Source organism: Narcine bancroftii, chromosome 4, assembly GCF_036971445.1.
Source record: "Narcine bancroftii isolate sNarBan1 chromosome 4, sNarBan1.hap1, whole genome shotgun sequence".
In the NCBI taxonomy this organism is placed as follows: domain Eukaryota; kingdom Metazoa; phylum Chordata; class Chondrichthyes; order Torpediniformes; family Narcinidae; genus Narcine; species Narcine bancroftii.
Genome location: NC_091472.1, coordinates 202,297,768 through 202,315,615, shown reverse-complemented (window position 1 = coordinate 202,315,615; position 17,848 = coordinate 202,297,768). Strand labels below are relative to the sequence as shown.

The window sequence follows — 17,848 nt, the reverse complement described above, 5'->3', positions numbered from 1 at the left end:
GCTGATGGTTCAAACTGCTCTGTGGAAATGCAGTCTATTGGTTACTAGCCCCTGCTGTTGGCTCAGGGTGCTTGTATAATGGGGTCACATTCAAGCAACTGGAGGTAGAAAATCACTAAATGGGGCTGGGAGAGAATGCTACTGCCGTCAAGAAAGAGGTACAAGTGCCATATGACTCGTACCACCAGGATTAGGAACCATCCATTATCCGACTCCTAAACACTCATTCAAGGACTTACTTGGCACATTATTTATTACAGATTTTTATTCTCTATTTGCATAGTTTGTATGCATTTCTCTCTGGCACACGTATCTTTTTCCTTGAGTACAGTTTACACTACCGATAAGTAGAAATTCTGCCTCGCCTTCAGGAAAAAGCTCAGGGTTGTATGTGATGTCATGTATGTACTCTGACAATAAATTTGAACTTGAACTTACCCCAGCTGAAAAAGGAAATAAATTTATGAAAAAGACATTTTTAGGAGTATGCTTGTCACCTTATTGAATTATAGTCATCCTTTTAGAGAAGGTGTTCCCAAAGCACAGGGTCCCAGTGATGAAGGATCGGCTATGCAATTCCAAGCAGGGACTTTGAGAGACTTAAAGGGGAATGCCCAGGTAGCTGTGTTCCCATCTGCCTACTATTCCTGTCCTTTTTGCTAATGGTAGGTCAGTCACCAACCTGGGGATAACTGAATGTTTGAATTTGGAGTAGAGGTTCATGCTGGGTGAATTTTGCAGTTTTGTTCCTTCTCTGTTTAAATGTAACAGGCTTAGTTTTGATGACTTCAGAGGTTGATCATAGAGAGTGGTCTGGAGTTGCATGTTAGTCAGATTAGGGAAGAATGGCAAAAAGACAATCGCGAAATGGATGGGTTTTTGAATTTCCATGGTTAGTTGGTGCTTCCTCCTCTCCAAACTCCAAAATAAAATTCTGAATGAACAGAATTTAAATTCCACAGCAGCTGTGGCGGGATTGAGTTTGTGTCTCTGAGATTTTGGTACAGTCTCAGGATTACTAGGCTGTATCGATGTGAGGTGCAACCTCAAGGAAGCTGCCAACATCATAAAGAACCCCAATCACCTTGTCACAACCTCTTCTCACTGCTACCTTCAGGCTCAAGTCCAGCACCTCAAGGTTCAAGAAGAGTTTTTATTCAACAGCTGTCAGACTCTTGAACCTTCCCTCACCATTGAAACTTTATTTTACACCAACTATGAATATTTAAGTTTTTTTTAAATTTAGACATGCAACACAGTAACAGGCCATTTTGGCCCAAGAGTCTGCACTGCCCAATTTACACCCAATTAGCCTACACCCCAAATACGTTTCAAACATTGGGAGGAAACTGGAGCTCCTGGGGAAAACCCACACAGACACGGGGAGAACTTACAAACTCCTTACATACAGTGCAGGATTTGAACCCCAGTCCCAATTCCTGCCGCTGTAAAGGTGTTGCAGTAACCACTATGCCAACGATGCCACTCAAAATCCTTTACATTTATTATCTCTTTCCATACTGGGCCAGTATAATATATACTATTGTAATTGGTCTATCTTACATTCCTGTTTGGCTGCAGCAAGTATGTATATTGTATTTATGTACATGCCAAACTAATTATCATTAATGATAAGTTAAATACAGATCAAAAATCTGGTTGGGTGGTGCCAGAACAACAAACCTGTTCTCAACATCACCAAGGCTGTTGATTTTAGGCAGGAGAGGTTGAGGGTCCACACACCTGTCTGCATCAATGGGACAGTGGTGAAGGTCATAAGACATTTTCTGGAGCCAGTACAAAGGCAACCTTGAAGAAGGCACACCAATGCTATTGCTTTCTAAGGAGTTGGAGGAGATTGGGAATGTCGCCGGATACTCTATGAATCTTCTATAGGTGCACTGTGAAAAGTGTACTGACTGGTTGCATCACAGCCTGGATTGGTAATTCAAATGCCTCGGAATACAGAAGTCTTCAGGCGGTAACAAAAGTAGCCAGGTCCCTCACAGCTTCAGACCTTTCACCCATTGTAGACATTGATGTGATGTGCTACCTCAGAGAAGACAACCATTATAAAGGACCCCCATCACCTTGGTCACACCTCTTCTCCCTGGTACCTTCAGGCAGAAGGCCAACATCTCTAGATTCAAGAGCAGTTTCGTTCCAGCAGCTATCACTCTTGAACCTCCCCTTGTAACACTAATGTGCTCCCACACTACAAAGGACTGTCTGCACTCTTGCAATTCACTTTTTTTCCACTAGAATTACTGTGTACATTATCTATCTTGCATGTTTTTTTTTGCTTTTTTAAAATTCAATTGTTTATTATAGTTTTTTTTTTAAACAGGTTCCTGTTTGGCTGCAAATGGGCATTGTACAATGCATGTGACTATAAATGCATTCATTCACTCAACCACTATACCAAGGTAAACTAGTGCAAAATGCAACTGGCACGACAGTAGATCAATGCAAAGGGCACATCTGACTAAATATTTATTATTAGTGTGAACGAATTTTAAGATTGAAAGTTCAAATCTTACACTAGAGACTTCTAGGCTAACACCCCAATCGTAACTGAGTGTTGGACAGTGTGGGTGAAGTCTGATCCCATTAAACGAGTCTTGCCTGTGCCCAGTTTGACATTGTGCGGCACCTCTCAGAGAAGAATCCTAGCCTTTTTTTTTACCCTAGAGAACATCAACAATGCAGATCATTGGGCATTATCTTAAAATTGCTGGTGAGAGCTTGGTGTGGGTAAATCGTTTCCTAACTGGAACTGGCTACATTTCAAAAGCATGTATTTTGTGCAAAGTTCTTTGGAATGTCTTGAGATTGAGAACAAAGGCTGCATAAATTCAGATATGCAAGATAAGATCTCTTATCTATAAATTTTTTAATTACCAAAGAAAAAATTAATCCGAAGCCAACAATGAAAGGACCACGATTGGGGAATAGATTCCCACAACACAGAATTTTCCACTTCAAATAAAAAGTATTAAAAAATATCTTTTAAAATGTGTATTAATTTAACGTTGTTTCCATTTAAACAATGAAATAGGCTCAAACTCAACAAGAAAGGAAACTGATGTTATGGAGGAAACCACAAAGTCTGAGTTTACATTTTACAACCCCACAGATCTCAAGCCAAGCTGCAACAAACATTCTCTGGCATACTATAAAAATGTCCATGCTGCTGACCACATTCATCACTGAATGGCAGCAAGACAGAAAAGATCACTGCAGATAACTATGAACGGTTCATTATGGGACATGGTGTCACACAAAACCAGTCTTCATTGGCTGTGACAAGTTACTTGAGATGTCGGTGATGCTTGAACCCCATGTAGTCTTTCTGGTGAAGTGTTCCTACAGTGCTGTTTGGCATTGTTACAGTATTGCATTCGGTTTCTGGTAATAAGTATACAAGGGGTCTTGGGTTGCATCTAAGGAGGCATTTTTTTTCCTCTTTAAATAGGATTCTCCTCCTGGTATGCCTTCTATACTCACTAACCAGGAATGGTCACCTTTCCTGATGGAGATAGTAGGGAATGGGATACACCAGACAAAAAAAATGGTTACCAAATGTCACCAAAATTCCACATCTCCCTTGGATGTTTGATCAGCTCTGGATTTATACTTCTCGAAACAACCACATTGCCATTGCACCAAAAGGAAATGTCATGGCTGGAGAGCATAAGATGGAATATTATGTAAAGATGGAATATCCCTTCCATAAATGACCACTACAGTGGTCATATCAGCTGTTATTATTGCTATGGAGATACACATATGCAACATGTAGGCCAGCCATTCTCAACCTTTTCTTGGCTATGCATGACACCCCCCCCCCCCCCCCCACCTCCTCCTTGTGAAGCAATCACATTTTGGTTTATTCTGTACTTCTCTCCTACTGACTACATAAAAAAAGTTGTTTCACAAGGTGAAAAGAAAACAAGACTTTGACTGAAATGTGCTATGCCTCCCTCCCCCCAGAGGGGCCATTGGGGCTCATTGAGAATAGCTGATCGAGACCAATAGGTCAGGAAATTTATTCCAGGGGTGACCAAACCGCAGCTCACGAGTTGCATGTGGCTCTTTGACATATAATGTACGGCTTATGGAAATATGTTGGCTGAGGCAGGAAGAGTATGAGCTGATGCTCACAATGGTAGCTTTAGTGGATGTGGCTTGCGATCACGTGATTATTGTGGCTCTCAAATATCTGAAGTTTATCGTACATGGCTCTTGCTTAATGCAAATTAGGCCACCCCTGGTTTATTTTGTCAGTGTCAAGGCTACTCAGCCACCCAGAGCACAGGCTGTCCCCGGGTCAAGAAGACACAACTTGTGGGAGTCATGTGATGCAGAACAGGGGGTAGGTGCGATTCTCAGAGATCCTGAAATAGCAAGTGAAAATAGTCAAAAAACAGCCAGAAGACTGATAGAAAAATGACTACTAGAAAAAGATTAAATTTTACAGAAATGGGGAAGAAAAGGTGGCAATTCAAAAAGAAATAGCAACCTCAGCACACCACGAAGACCAGATGAGGTTGCCTCGTGCCAAAGAAAATAGCGGGGCCTATCTGTGAGAAGGAACGACCTACCTGAACAAGCTGCCAAGACAGAAAACAACGGGACCTGCTTGTTGTCAGGCCCAGGGACAAGTACAGGCATTGCTGTGGGACAGCTGATGCCTGCATGTTGGGTTGAGACCCGCGGGCCCTGATAGGAACAGGCCAAAAGAGCGTTGTGGAGGAGGCTTTTCCTGCGACCACGGAGCAGTCCCACGAGCAGTTGAAACGACGAGGCGGTGGTGGCAACTGTGTGAGTACTGCGGCTGCAGCAACAGCAGAGGTGGGAGTAACAACTGCGGCAGCGATGAGCCCCGTGGGTAGTGGCAAGAGCAGGCTGAAGGTGGTGACACATGAGAGGCCGCGGAGGAGGCAGGCGACCCCAAACTCTGAGGGAGGGGTGGAGGATCAGGCAGCACCTTGAGAACAGCCTTGCCTGCAACTTGGATGCGGCAGAGGCTATGAGGAGGCGGCAGTCGGTGGAGACAGCAGTGATGATGACAGCGGTGGTGGCAGAGCGTCAGGAGGTAGCATGGAGAGTGACCCAGTTGAGGGGGAGGGTTTCAACTAGGAGCCTCGTTGTCATCGGCAGCAGAGGAAGAGAATGGGGAGGAGAGAGGGCTTGGAGTCCTCAATGAAAAGCATCTTGAAGGCAATGGAGGCAGTGGTTGAGACTGAAGAATATGTTAAAAGAATTAACATCAGTGATAGGGGAATTCAGGAGGGCCATGGGGGAGGTATCTATAAAGATAAATATTGTGAAGCTGAGGGTCGATAGGATGAGGACAGTGTAGAAAGTTTAGAGAATGATAGAGATGCGGGGGTAAAGATTAGGCAAAATATTTGGGGTAAGGTAGATATTCTAGAAAACTTTAATAGGAGAAATAGCATAAAATTCGTAGGACTTAAGGAGGGGAAGGACCTCATTGCATTCTTTAAAAAGTGGATCCCTGAGATACTGGGATTGGAAAGAGAAGGAGAGGAACATAAGATGGAAGAGGCATATCTGTCCCCCACTTCCCCAAGCCAGGTCCAGGCCAGAGGCCTTGTTCAGTCCTCATAAGGTTCCAGGGATATTCTGCGCAAGTCAGTGGTGGGCACAAAACAAAGAGTTGGCCCGTTAGACATTAAGGGGGGGGGGGGGGGGAAGATAAAAAGATGAAAGTAATTTGATACAGTAAAAAACTTTTTAAAAAATGGTGTTGTTTCACATTACTATATCCAGTGACTTTAAAGGTGTTTCTGCCTGGGGGGGGGGGAGGAAGTTTTTCCCAGAAGCTAAAGAGGCAGTGAGATTTGCTAATAGCCTAGTCACCCCGAGAAAGATAAAGAGATGGTGGGTCAATGACAGGAAGGGACCTGGCTGTACATAATGTATAATATAAAAAGAACAGTTATACTTATTTATCACAAAGGTTGTAATTTTAAAGAGGATAGGTGGGGATCTTTGAGGTAGAGGAGGTGGTGGTGAAGTTTGATGGGTGCCACGGGTATGCTCCATATTGGGTGCCGGGAAGGGAAAGTGTGGATTGGGGAAAAGAGGGGAAGGAGAAGGGATCATGTTGGGAGGAGGTTATGCATTTTTAAAAATTATTGGTTTTGGTTTTGTCAGAATGTCTGTGCCAGGGGTCCACGCAAGACAAAAGGGAAGGAAGGTAAGTATTGGAGGACAAGAAGGGAGGGGGATAGGAAGACGGAGAGGCACTGGGGTGATGGATAAACAATTAAGTTTCAATGTAAATGAGAAGATTAAGAGTCTTGGCACACCTTAAGAAGCTCCAGACAGATGTAGTGTTTTTGCAGGATACCCACCTTATCAACCAAAAGCATTCCAAATTGATAGGTGGGTCAGGTGGCAGGATCCTCCTTTAATTCCAGAGCCAGGGAGTGGCAATTCTAATAAGAAAAATGTTCTGGTGGTGGGCGGGTGGGCTTCCTGCTCCGGCAGGGAGGTTTGTGATGATACATTGTCAAATATACTCAGAATCCTGGACACTCTTGAATATATGTGCCCCAAATTTCGATGATGAAAAATTTATACAAAAGAGATTCTTGAAGGTATCTGAGGAGTGTGAGAATTGGAGGGGATTTCAATTTTTGTCTAGATCTGGTAATTGATAAGTCAGCCAAGAAGGTGACGCAAGCTAGGGAGGCCGAGTCCATCCTGGCCTTCATGAAAGATGTGAATCTCATAGATGCTTGGAGAAGGCTGGATCTGAGAAAGGAATTATTCTTATTACTTGAAGCAACACGATGCCTACACTAGAATTTTTTTTTCTGGTATCAGCCTCGTTGGAAAGTAGGATAGTGGAAACTGAGTACATGGCTCGGCTGTTTTTGGACCATTCACCCCTGACTTTGTCCATCATAATGCCAGATAAACAGGATAGCACCTAAATTCACTGCTGTTGGGAAATCCGGAATTTTGCAGACTTGTCACAACTCAGATAGAAGTGTTCTGCGAGATGAACTGCCCCTGTATTGACATTTTTTAAATTTGGGACACGTTGAAGGCTTATCTAAGGGTCCAGATAATTGGATACACTAAAGGTTAAAAAGGGGGAACATGAAGAAAATTAATAATTTGGAACAGAATATAGCTCAATTGGAAAAAGATTCTCAAAGATCGGGGACTGAAGAAAAATATATGGATTTAGTGAATAAAAAGCTCCAATGTAATAAGTTGCAAAAATACAAAACAGAGAATTTAATCTTCAGATCAGGCCCATAAAGTCTTGTCCTGGCAGGTGAGGGCTGAAGGGGTCTCAAGGACAATCAATGTAATTCCAACAGTGGAAATAAATAAAACATCTGGAAGGCTTAATAAAGAATTGTATAAATCAGAATCGGGGTGGCGGGGGGGGGGGTAGACACTACTAAAATAGATGACCTTGCTTTCATTGGAACAACTAAATTTGGATCAGGAGGATCAAGCGGAGCTAGATGCTCCCTTCTCTAGAGAAGAAATCGAATATACTCTGAGCACTCTGCAGGCAGGTAAATCGCTGCGAAAGGATGGTTCATAGAAAATTTAAAGATCTTTTAATGCCCCTCCTTATGAAGGTGGTGGATCAGGCAGCAGAGACACATAGTCTTTTTCAACAGCAATCATTACAGTGAACCCGAACAAAAGAAAGGGATCCATTGAAGTTCTCCTCCTATACGCCAGTATCATTATTGAATTCAGATTATAAAATTATAGCAAAAACAATTAACAATAAGTTGGCGAGACATTTGCCAAAATTACAAACCCGGATCAGGCTGGATTTGTTCAAAAGAGGCAATCAGCAGATAACATAGCTAGATTCCTCAATATAATATACCTGGCACAGTCGGGGGGAGGATCTAGGAGTGGCCGTATCCTTGGATGCAGTGAAGGCCTTTGATAGATTGGAGTGGGATTTTCTGTTTAAGGCACTGGAGAAATTTGGACTGGGTTAAACATTTATTAATTGGGTATGGACATTGTATTTATAAATCCCAGGCTAAAATCATAACAAACAGGCTGATGCCTCCAGAGTTCCCACTGAGTAGATCTAGTAGGCAGGGCTGCCCTCTGTCCCCCAGCTCTGTTCATATTAGCTATTGAAAGGGTGGCAGAAATAATTCAGCAGGATCCAAACATAAAAGGGTTCAATGTGGGCCAAGTGGAACACAAAATCAACCTATTTGCTGACGATGTGTTAGTATATTTAATGGAACCTGGGAGGTTGTTGGCTAGACTGAGGACCACACTGACTTTGATGCCACCTTCTTCATGGTTGTGAGTTAAAGATACTGTTAATCTGGATAAAAGCAAAACAAAATCATGCCTTTGACGAAAGGAGATTATGGACTCTATCAATGGGGAAGCCAATTCAAGTGCCCGCAGGAAGGCATTAAATATCTAGGCATAAGGGTGAATAAAGACTTGCGCTATATATACCCTTTGCTCTGGAAGATCGAGGACCTGGGTAGATGGAAAACTCTCCCCATAACATTGTTGGGCAGAGCTAACTGTATAAAAATGAAAGTGATGCCAAGACTACAATATCGTTTTGCAAATGTTACCTATTTTGTTATCCCAGATGCTCAATGGATGTGCCAAGAAACTTTGTATGGAATGGTAAAGGTGTCTAGCAGCATCCTAGGCTAAGTTTATCACATTTTTTGAGGGGGTAAAGATAGCAGGAGAGTTTATATACAAATGGGACACTAAATTAGTTAAAAAAAAACCAGATAACCCCATAATAAAACATGTGCCAGACATGGCAAAGAATAAGTTGATGGATTGAAGGTGAGGTTATCTCCTAAAATGCCCTTAACCCAGAACAATTTCATACCCATGACTCTGGGCAATAAGATTCTAGACACTTGATGCTGGAAAGAGATCAAGTACGTTGATGATTGTTACCATCAAGGGCAGCTCATGTCATTTGAGCAGTTGTGGATTAAATGAGTTATTGAACAAAACATTCTTCTGCTTTCTGCAATTAACATTTTTCCAAGGGACAAACTGGGACCAACAATGACCCTGTTTGACTGTAGTGACATGGAGACCCTATTTTGAAAGGGAAATATGTGTAAATTTATCTCTAGGATATATTCCATATTCCAAAGTGAGGGCCAGAATTTGGGCTTCCATTGGTTAAAGGAAAGATGGGAGTTGGACGGGCATAACAATTGATGAAAAATGATGGGCAGACTTCCGTTTCTATAGCCTGATGGGAATTGTCAATGCCAGACATATGCTCGTGCGGTATAATTTCTTAATCAGTTGTACCTCACACCAATAAAATTACACAAGTCAAAGCCAAATTTAGGTGCGGTGTGGAGGTTGGAACCTTTGCCAATCCACCTGGCTGTGTACAAGGGTGAGATCCTTCTGGGAAGACCTGGGAACACTCTGAAAAAGATTACAAAGGTGGATTTTCCACAGGATCCGGAGTTGTACATTCTGGGGACATTGGGGAAGGACAGTTTAGACTGACCAAACCCAAATTCAATGAGCCAGGAAGTGTATAGCAGTTACATGGAAGTCTGACTCGCAACTAAATATCGCACGATGGAATATTGAAATACAGTGTTGTATTCGTCAGAGAAAATCACCTATAATTTACAGAAGGGATATGACACATGCATTGAAGTGTGCAACCATTTCTGAGGTACATCAGTGCAAAGATATAATTCACACTCCCCTCCCTTCCCAGATAGAAGAAACAATCCATCCCAGCAGGTAAATGACTAAGAGTATGAAATGGGAATTTGGCACATATGACGAGTGTTTTTGCCCCCACCTGCTTTTATTTAACATCTAGGGTTCTCTCGCCTTGAGGGTGATCATTGTTTTCATTTATGTGTTTTTTTTCCTGTATTTTTATATTTGTATAATTTAAGGGATGGGGAGGGAGTCAGGAGGGGAAAATAAAGACTCTGTAAATTATATTACATGGAAAAAGAACATAATGTTATGTTTGTTGGATTTAATGAGTCTTTGGAAAATCAAAAATAAAATATTCAAAAAAGGTGCAACTTGTGGACACACCTACATACGAGAGAACTCCCATATTATTAAATTATGTCCAAACCATGTTTATACACTAGTTCCTAAAAATGGCAGAACTAGTTTTCTCTCTCTCCTTTCAGTTATTGTGCTTTTGAGGTCATTCATTTCCACACTGTGGAGATACAGTAATCAAAATGACTTTTGGACAAATGTGAAAAAGGAATCTGCTCATTACCCGGGGTGGCCTGTACATACCATAATCTTAGTGTTCTTCCAAAATGGGCTTTAACACAAATGACTAATGATTGTACTCAGTTGGCAAGCAGTAACCTTTTATAGGAGCATAAATGAGATAGTCCTGTCTGGTTGCATCATTGTATGGTATATACAAAGCATCTGACCGGAAATCTATCAGGATTATTAAAGCATCCTGTTCCTCTAGAGACGACATTTACTGAGAGGGTTGTCCAAATGGGGCTCAAGGAATTATACAAGACGCTTTCCATCCAGCGCACAGTATCTTAAGAGAGCGAAAAACAGTTAACTCACTACCATGAAGAAGGTGCTACAGGAGCATCAAAATTAGTACTGCCATGCTGGGGAGATTGATGAACAATGAAAATAATCCCAAATATTAACTTTTATTATTTATGTGATTATTATGCACTGTGTATTGTTTTTGTGCCCCGTAGACTGGAGAAACACTGTTTCACCAAGTCATACAACTACAATCATGTTAATAAATTTGAACAAAAATTGGGGGTTTCCTTCTCTATGTTTCACTTGATATCATGTCAAAGGTGGTATGGAACCTTCAGTACATCACTGTTCAAACATCTGTGAAAATATCAGTGCTGCGCTCAGGCAGGACAGACCAGAGGGCTTGTCTACTGAGGCTACATGGGTAGAGCTGAGGAACAGGAAAGGTATGACCACACTCATGGGGTTGTATTACAGACCGTCCAATAGTTAACGAGAATTGGAGGAGCAAATTTGTAGAGAGACAGCAGAATCAAAGTTGTGATAGTAGGAGATTTTAACTATCCACATATTGACTGGGACTCCCATACTGTAAAAGGGGTGGATGGCTTGGAATTTGTCAAATGTGTTCAGGAAAGTTTTCTAATCAATATATAGAGGTGTCAACTAAAGAGAGTGCAATAGTGGATCGCCTATTAGAGAATTAGACAGGACAGGTGACAGAAGTATGTGTAGGGGAACATTTTGGGTCCAGTGATCATAATGCCATTTGTGTCAAGTTAATTATGGAGAAGGATGGGTCTGGGCTCCAGGTTCTAAATTTGAGAAAGCCAAATATGAGGAACTGAGAAAGGAGACGTTGTTTTCGGGCAAGGATGTATGAGGCAAGTGGAGGACCTTCAAAGGTGACAGTACAGAGTTTGTATGTTCCTGTCTGGATTAAAGACAAAGTTAACAGGCATGGGGAACCTTGGTTTTCGAGGGATATTTAGGATCTGATTCGGAAGAAGAGAGAGGTGTACAGCAGGTAGAAACAACATAGAGAAAATGAGGTACTTAAGGAGTATAAAAAATGCAAGAAAAGTCTCCAGAAGGATCTAAAGAAAAATCCTAAGGGTTTCCACAGGTTTTTCTTTCTTTGGCTTGGCTTCGCGGACGAAGATTTATGGAGGGGGTAAAAAAGTCCACGTCAGCTGCAGGCTCGTTTGTGGCTGACCAGTCCGATGCGGGACAGGCAGACACGATTGCAGCGGTTGCAAGGGAAAATTGGTTGGTTGGGGTTGGGTGTTGGGTTTTTCCTCCTTTGCCTTTTGTCAGTGAGGTGGGCTCTGCGGTCTTCTTCAAAGGAGGCTGCTGCCCGCCAAACTGTGAGGCGCCAAGATGCACGGTTTGAGGCGTTATCAGCCCACTGGCGGTGGTCAATGTGGCAGGCACCAAGAGATTTCTTTAGGCAGTCCTTGTACCTTTTCTTTGGTGCACCTCTGTCACGGTGGCCAGTGGAGAGCTCGCCATATAATACGATCTTGGGAAGGCGATGGTCCTCCATTCTGGAGACGTGACCCATCCAGCGCAGCTGGATCTTCAGCAGCGTGGACTCGATGCTGTCGACCTCTGCCATCTCGAGTACCTCGACGTTAGGGGTGTGAGCGCTCCAATGGATGTTGAGGATGGAGCGGAGACAACGCTGGTGGAAGCGTTCTAGGAGCCGTAGGTGGTGCCGGTAGAGGACCCATGATTCGGAGCCGAACAGGAGTGTGGGTATGACAACGGCTCTGTATACGCTTATCTTTGTGAGGTTTTTCAGTTGGTTGTTTTTCCAGACTCTTTTGTGTAGTCTTCCAAAGGCGCTATTTGCCTTGGCGAGTCTGTTGTCTATCTCATTGTCGATCCTTGCATCTGATGAAATGGTGCAGCCGAGATAGGTAAACTGGTTGACCGTTTTGAGTTTTGTGTGCCCGATGGAGATGTGGGGGGGCTGGTAGTCATGGTGGGGAGCTGGCTGATGGAGGACCTCAGTTTTCTTCAGGCTGACTTCCAGGCCAAACATTTTGGCAGTTTCCGCAAAGCAGGACGTCAAGCGCTGAAGAGCTGGCTCTGAATGGGCAACTAAAGCGGCATCATCTGCAAAGAGTAGTTCACGGACAAGTTTCTCTTGTGTCTTGGTGTGAGCTTGCAGGCGCCTCAGATTGAAGAGACTGCCATCCGTGCGGTACCGGATGTAAACAGCGTCTTCATTGTTGGGGTCTTTCATGGCTTGGTTCAGCATCATGCTGAAGAAGATTGAAAAGAGGGTTGGTGCGAGAACACAGCCTTGCTTCACGCCATTGTTAATGGAGAAGGGTTCAGAGAGCTCATTGCTGTATCTGACCCGACCTTGTTGGTTTTCGTGCAGTTGGATAATCATGTTGAGGAACTTTGGGGGACATCCGATGCGCTCTAGTATTTGCCAAAGCCCTTTCCTGCTCACGGTGTCGAAGGCTTTGGTGAGGTCAACAAAGGTGATGTAGAGTCCTTTGTTTTGTTCTCTGCACTTTTCTTGGAGCTGTCTGAGGGCAAAGACCATGTCAGTGGTTCCTCTGTTTGCGCGAAAGCCGCACTGTGATTCTGGGAGAATATTCTCAGCGACACTAGGTATTATTCTATTTAGTAGAATCCTAGCGAAGATTTTGCCTGCAATGGAGAGCAACGTGATTCCCCTGTAGTTTGAGCAGTCTGATTTCTCGCCTTTGTTTTTGTACAGGGTGATGATGGTGGCATCACGAAGATCCTGAGGCAGTTTACCTTGGTCCCAACAAAGCTTGAAAAACTCATGCAGTTTGGCATGCAGAGTTTTGCCGCCAGCCTTCCAGACTTCTGGGGGGATTCCATCCATACCTGCTGCTTTGCCACTTTTCAGTTGTTCGATTGCCTTATATGTCTCATCCAGGGTGGGAACCTCATCCAGCTCTAGCCTTAGGGGCTGTTGAGGGAGCTGGAGCAGGGCGGAATCTTGGACTGAGCGGTTGGTACTGAAAAGAGATTGGAAGTGTTCTGACCATCGGTTGAGGATGGAGATCTTGTCGCTGAGGGGGACTTTGCCGTCTGAGCTGCGCAGCGGGCTTTGGACTTGGGGTGAGGGGCCGTACACAGCCTTTAGAGCCTCGTAGAAACCCCTGAAGTCGCCAATGTCCGCGCTGAGCTGTGTTCGTTTGGCGAGGCTAGTCCACCACTCATTTTGGATCTCCCGGAGTTTGCGCTGAAGATGGCTGCATGCGCGACGGAAGGCTTGTTTCTTCTCTGGACAGGACGGCTTTGTAAGGTGAGCCTGGTGGGCAGCTCGCTTCTTTGCCTCACGGACCCGTCCCCTGAAACCCTCTGGGATCAGTTGAAGGCTACCATACTGCAATCCACTGAAGAGGTACTGGGCTTCTCCTCCAGGAAAAACAAGGACTGGTTTGACGAAAACAGCCAGGAAATCCAGGAGCTGCTGGCAAAGAAGCGAGTTTCCACAGGTATATTAAGAGCAAAAAGATAGTAAGGGACAAAATTGGTCGCCTCAAAGATTAGAGTGGTTGGCTATGTATGGAGCCAAAAGAGATGGGGGAGATCTTAAATGTTTTTTTTTTCCCCAACAGTATTCACTCAGCAAACTGGCACAGAGTTGTGGGAAGTACGGAAAACAAGCAGTGAGGTCATGGAACCTATACAGATTAAAGAGGAGGAGATGCACTGGGCACTAGCATTGTGTTGGACTGGTGGCAACATTGATTGTGTTGGGACCATTAATTGGATCAACAACTTTGCAGTTGACATTAAGATTGGAGGCGTTGTGGACAGCAAAGGAGGTTTTCAGAGCTCTCAAAGGGATCTTGACCAGATGGAAAAATGGCAGATAGAATTTAATGCAGACAAGTGTGAGGTGTTGCATTTTGGAAGGACAAACTGAGAAAGGGTAAATGTAGGGCACTGAGGAGGGTTCTAGAACAGAGGCATCTGGGAATACAGAAAATGGTGTCACAGGTGGATAGGGGAGTAAAGTAAGCTTTTGGCATATTGGCCTTCATAAATCAAAGTATAGAGTTGGGATGCTATGGTAAAGTTGTATAAGATATTGGTGAGGCCATATTTGGAGTATTGTGTGCAGTCTGGTCACCTAACGACAGGAAAGATATCACTAAGACAGAAAGAGTGCAGAGAAGATTTACTACTAGGATGTTGCCTGGACTTGAGGAACTGAGTTACAGGAAAAAGGTTAAACAAGTTAGGACTATTCCCTCGAGAGTAGAAGAATGAGGGAGATCTGATAGAGGCATTTAAAATTATGAGGGGATAGACAGAGTAAATGTATTAGGCATTTTCAACTAAGGGCAGGGGAGATACAAACTGGAGGACATGGATTAAGAGTGAAAGGGGAAAACGTTTAGGGGAACATGAGGGGGAACTTCTCCACACAGAGAGTGGTGGGAGTGTGGAACAAGCTGCCAGCTAAAGTGCGAATTTGGACTGGTACATGGACGGGAAAGGTATGGAGGGCTATGGACTTAGTGCAGGTTAGTGGGTTTATGCAGAAAAATGGTTCGGCACAGACTAGATGGACCAAAGGGGGCTGTTTCTGTGCTGTAATGTCCTATTGATCGAGCAAGACATGGGCACAGGTTTACTGGAGGAGTTAGTGTCATTGGCTGGGATTATTAATAACCCAATCAGATGGTTTGTACAATCTATGGCTGCATGAGTCATGGTTATTAATAGTCTCCATGAAACTACAAGTTATTCATTTCAGTGAATTTAAATTCCCTTAGTATTTCATTGGTATGTTCACTTGTGCGACACCGCATTATTAGTCCAGGCCTCATATTAACTAGCCCAGTAATTCAACCAAAACACAATCATTCCCAAGGAAGAATGGACATCATCCATGCAAAATTAGCTCCTAGTGCAATGCAAGGGTTTTCTATGCAAATCAGGTTATGGCAACAAAGGTCCCACCTCTAGATCCTGGGTGTATTCTAACTGACAGCTGTTCCTTACACTGCAGGACTAATTTTATTGTCAGAAGCGAAGGAACTCATGATGAGGCTCAGAGACTTCTGAAGGGGCTGATGCACAATAGTGATGCTTCTGTGCTGGTTGTTATATTCTTCTGAGATAATTTTTTAATATATAAACAGTACTTCACCACTGTAAAGTAGGCTGGGTTTATGTGGCAAAGCCCAAAGTTTCTGAGTCACTACCATTATAATGCTAGTGATTCAACATATAATTGAACGGATGAGGACATCATTCTGGTGACTTGATGCCCTCTGTCAAAATGGCAAAGTCCACTTTAAGTAGAGATGAAATCTTATGCATTTAAAGGAATAAGAAACCCAGCTGCCTTTGCCTGAACTATCCATGGGAGGTGAGACAAAGTTTGAAGCAAAAAAATAAATGCACGCCAATAAATAGAATCTGTAAGGAAGCTTTTTACCCCTCCCAAAAGAAAACCTACCTATTATAGTTTTTGTGATGTTCCCCCCCTAATTGTTTTGGCCCTGGGCAGCAATATGAAACCATTAACTATAATGGATACACACCCATATTCATTACTGTTGCTGACATGTAAATAATTCTACATTAGTACTGGTTGATTCAACATGAATGACGCAAGGCCAGTACCACTGGCAGCAATCCCCAAGCTGCTTTCATGTTGCGCTGGCAACAACCAGAGAGGGAGGTGTGAGCCGCATACCACCGGTTCTGGAAAGAACAGGATAAGTAAATACTCATCAATTAGTTCAATTCCTCCCAAGACCTGGGGGTGCTGTCTTCTACATCCTCTTAACCAGCAGATATAGTCTTAAACCTGCCCAGCAACGCAAAACAAAAGTGAACCCAGAATGTCACAAAATATGGTGAAACCCAAGTCTGGAGGGAGCACAAGAGAGAGCAAATCGATTGTGAGATGGAAATGCATTAAACAGATAGGATTTACCATGTGGCAGACATGCTGAAATGCTAAGAAGTAGGAAAGAAACACTGATAAATGAGCACCATTTATAGCTCCTTAAAACATTGCCTTCAGAACAACTCATGGCTAACTTACAATGCCAACGTCACCACCGTGACAACTTATAAGACATTGATGCCTTGCACACTGTGAGGAAACACTCCAGCTCAGCCTGGAATCCCAGTTGGTCTTCGGACCAAAGGGCAGCCAGGCAGATCCATAAAGAGTGACCAGAATATCATCCACTGTGCTGTGTACAACCATTGTTGATATAACCCTGGTCTTTGACTCGATCATTTGCAAAGTTCTGTGAAAATTCACGTCAAAATCTGGCTGGCCAAATAATCTTGCTACCAATTTAAGACTCGTCAACAATCAATTGACTACTTCCACACAGTGGATTTACCTGTAAATTTATGCCCATCCGAATTATGGCCCAAAAAAGCAAACAGATTTAGTTGCTGCTGTTCTTCTGTCCTCCTCAGTTTTCTATGAAAATGTTAATCCACATCCATTTTACACTGGGCACAAGTGTTGTGTTGGACTGGTGGCAGCTTTAGCCCTTTTTCCACTGGCACCTTGTCCCAGGAATTAACTAGTTAAGGATCCAGTGGAAAAGGAAAACAATCAGCATGCTGACGTCAAATCTCTACCCCTACTGATGCCAGTGTGCTGATAAAACTAGTGGGAAAAGGGCAACTTCCATCTGTTCCATTTGGAGGTGGACTCTCCGATCCCAGGGGATGAGTGTGGTCAGTGTCCCGGTTAAAGATGGCCCAGTGGAAACTGCACAAACAGTTTCCTATCCTGGGACACTGCACGACCAATGAACTGGGATGCCAGCGGAAAAAGGGCTATTGACTGTGTTGGAACCAGTGTTGTTGTTTGTCTATGTCCATGATCTGGATGATAATAATGGTAAGTTGGATCAACAAGTTTGCTGATGACACAAAGATAGGAGGCGTTGTGGACAGTGAGGAAGGTTTTCAAAGCTTGCAGAGGGATCTGGAACAACTGGGAGAATGGGCCAAAAAATGGCAGGTGGAATTTAATGGCATTTTGGAAGGGCAAACTAAGGTAGGGCATACACAATAAGTGGTAGGGCACGGAGGAGCAAAGAGATCTGGGAATACAGATACATAATTCCTTGAAGGTGGCATCACAGGTGGACAGGTTTATAAAGAAAGTTTTTGGCATCTTTGCCTTTACAAATAGAAGTATTGAGGAAAGGAGTTGGGATGTTTTGCTGAAGTTGTTTAAATAATTGGTGAGGTAAAATTTGGAGTATTGTGTGCAGTTTTGGTCACCTAATTACAGGAAGGATTGAAAGAGTGCAGAGAAGAT

At 43.3% G+C, this 17,848-nt stretch overlaps 1 protein-coding gene and 1 long non-coding RNA gene across 2 annotated transcripts in view; one reads left to right on the top strand and one right to left on the bottom strand.

Moving 5' to 3' along the window:
• rab35b (RAB35, member RAS oncogene family b) overlaps positions 1 to 17,848 on the bottom strand; it is a 98,782-nt gene that overhangs the window by 17,656 nt on the left and 63,278 nt on the right. The gene's annotated exons all lie outside the window — the stretch shown is intronic.
• LOC138761469 (uncharacterized) overlaps positions 1 to 17,848 on the top strand; it is a 67,509-nt gene that overhangs the window by 46,050 nt on the left and 3,611 nt on the right. Inside the window, exon 2 of the long non-coding RNA XR_011356332.1 lies at positions 2,348 to 2,426. This is a non-coding gene — a long non-coding RNA (uncharacterized lncRNA). The remainder of the gene's footprint in view (positions 1 to 2,347; positions 2,427 to 17,848) is intronic.